The sequence below is a fragment of the Coturnix japonica genome, unplaced genomic scaffold, assembly GCF_001577835.2.
Source record: "Coturnix japonica isolate 7356 unplaced genomic scaffold, Coturnix japonica 2.1 chrUnrandom500, whole genome shotgun sequence".
Taxonomy (NCBI): Eukaryota; Metazoa; Chordata; class Aves; order Galliformes; family Phasianidae; genus Coturnix; species Coturnix japonica.
This window is the reverse complement of record NW_015439891.1, coordinates 71,857-74,665: the sequence shown is the minus strand read 5'-3', so window position 1 is coordinate 74,665 and position 2,809 is coordinate 71,857. Positions and strand designations below refer to the sequence as shown.

Below are 2,809 nucleotides of genomic sequence, written 5' to 3'. Positions count from 1 at the left end.
TCTTATGGTTGCGATGGGTTCTATGGTCCCTATGGGGCTGCTATTGGGCTCTATGGGCGTCTTATGCGGCTCCTATGGCGTCTATGGTCTGATGGTCTCTATGGGTTCTGTGGACTCTATGGGATTCTGGGGCCCTCTATGGGGTCTATGGGCTCTATGGGCTTTCTATGGGATTCTATGGACCTGTATGGTTCTATGGCTCTATGGGGCTCTATGGTTGCTATGGGGCTCTATGGGGCTCTATGGGGGTCCTATGGTCTATGTGGTTTCTATGACCCCTTCCGTATACCCTATTGACCTATTACTCTTTGATCCCTTAACCCCCAATAGCCCTCATTACTATGCGCAAAGCCCTGCTCCCATTGGCTGTTCTGAAGGCGCTGCTCCAACGCCCTGCAGCCTCATTAGAAGCCGCGAAGCGATTGGCCGCCATCGACATACGGCGAACGCCAAGGCATTAAAGCCACCCCCCTTCCATTAGAGCCACGCCCCTACATAAGTTATTAATGGGACTAATGACCCATAAGCCAAGCCCTGCGTAATTAAGCCACGCCCCTTCATTAAGTATAATGCCGTTCTCAATTGGAGCCATAGGCCACGCCCCTCCCATTAAGCCACCCCATAGGCCACGCCCCACCCCATTGGCCGCCATTGACATAATGGGACTCAATGGACCCATAGGCCATGCCCCCTTCATTAAAGGCCACCCCCCATAGGCCACGCCCCCCCACCCCAATTGCCCTCTATTGACATAATGAACTCCAATGACCATAGGCCCCACCCCCCTTCATTAAGCCACGCCCCCATATGCCACGCCCCCCTTCATTAAGCCACGCCCCTGTCAGTTAAGCCACGCCCCCCATTAGGCCGGCCCCCACCCCACTTGGCGCCATTGACATAATGGGACTCAATGGACCCATAGGCCAACGCCCCCTCATTAAGCCACGCCCCCCACCCTCACCCCATGGGCCTCTATTTGACAGTAATGGAACTCAATGAGTTCATAAGCCACCCCCCTGCCATTAAGCCACGCCCCCTTCATCAAGCCACGCCCCATAGGCCACGCCCCCACCCCATTGGCGCCATTGACATAATTGGGACTTCAATGGGGCCATAGCACGCCCCCTCATTAAGCCACGCCCCCATATGCCACGCCCCGCCCTTCATTAAGGCCACGCCCCTTCATTAAGCCAGCCCCCCATAGGCCGCGCCCCCACCCCATTGGCAGCCATTGACATAATGGACTCAATGACCATAGGCCACGCCCCCGTTCATTTAAGCCACGGCCCCTCCTTCATTCAAGCCACGGCCCCCATAGCCACGCCCCACCCCATTGGCCCATTGACATAATTGGGATCTGCAATGGACCCATAGCCACGCCAACCCTTCATAAGATCACGCCTTCTCGCGCACTAGGCTACGCCCCTCCCCAATTTTGTCGCCATTCACCATACATGAAGCGTCAATGGCACCCACAGGCCACGCCCCCTTCATAAGCACCACTGCCCCCTTCGTTAAGCCGAACGGTCCCCCATTAGCCGCATCGCCCCACCCCCCGGATTGTGAGGCCGCATTACTAATCGGAAGTTCATATGAACCATAGGCCACGCCCCTTATTAAGCCACGCCCCCTTCATTAAGCCACGCCCCCCATTAAGCCACGCCCCCACCCCATTGGCCGCCATTGACATAATGGAACCCAGTGGGCCCATAGGCCACGCCCCCTCCATTAAGCCACGCCCCCTTCATTAAGCCACGCCCCCATAGGCCACGCCCCCGCCCCATTGGCCGCCATTGACATAATGGAATCCAATGGACCCATAGGCCACGCCCCCTTCATTAAGCCACGCCCCCCATAGGCCACGCCCCCACCCCATTGGCCGCCATGGACATAATGGAACCCAATGGGCCCATAGGCCACGCCCCCTTCATTAAGCCACGCCCCCTCCATTAGGCCACGCCCCCCATAGGCCACGCCCCCACCCCATTGGCCGCCATTGACACAATGGAACTCAATGGACCCATAGGCCACGCCCCCTACGTTAAGCCACGCCCCTTCACTAAGCCACGCCCCCTTCATTAAGCCACGCCCCCACCCCATTGGCCGCCATTGACATAATAGAACCCAATGGACCCATAGGCCACGCCCCCTCCATTAAGCCACGCCCCCACCCCATTGGCCGCCATTGACATAATGGAACCCAATGGACCCATAGGCCACGCCCCCTTCATTAAGCCACGCCCCCTTCATTAAGCCACGCCCCCCATAGGCCACGCCCCCACCCCATTGGCCGCCATTGACATAATGGAACCCAATGGACCCACAGGCCACGCCCCCTTCATTAAGCCACGCCCACATTAAGCCACGCCCCCTCCCCATTGGCCGCCATGGACATAATGGAACCCAATGTACCCATAGGCCACGCCCCCTTCGTTAAGCCACTCCCCCTTCGTTAAGCCACGCCCCCACCCCATTGGCTGCCATTGACATAATGGAACTCAATGGACCCATAGGCCACGCCCCCTCCATGAAGCCCCGCCCCCTTTCTGCCCTGCCCTCTTCCCATTGGCTGCAGCACTCCATAAGCCCCGCCCACTTTCCTCTCGACCAATCGCAGCCCGCCGGGACCAATCAGGCCACGCCCACCGCCCCCGTGGCCACGCCCCCTAATGAATAAAGGTTGTGGAGGTCACGTGACTTTGGATATAGGGGTCTCTATGGGGTCTCTATGGGGTCTATGGGGTCTCTATGGGGTTCTATGGGGTTTCTATGGGGTCTCTATGGGGTCTATGGGGTCTCTATGGGGTTC

The 2,809-nt window shown here is 58.3% G+C and overlaps 1 long non-coding RNA gene across 1 annotated transcript in view; it reads left to right on the top strand.

Annotated features, from left to right (window-relative positions):
- LOC116652641 overlaps positions 1–2,697 on the top strand; it is a 3,428-nt gene extending 731 nt beyond the window's left edge. Inside the window, exon 3 of the long non-coding RNA XR_004305784.1 lies at positions 2,140–2,697. This is a non-coding gene — a long non-coding RNA (uncharacterized LOC116652641). The remainder of the gene's footprint in view (positions 1–2,139) is intronic.
- Positions 2,698–2,809: the final 112 nt, after the last annotated feature.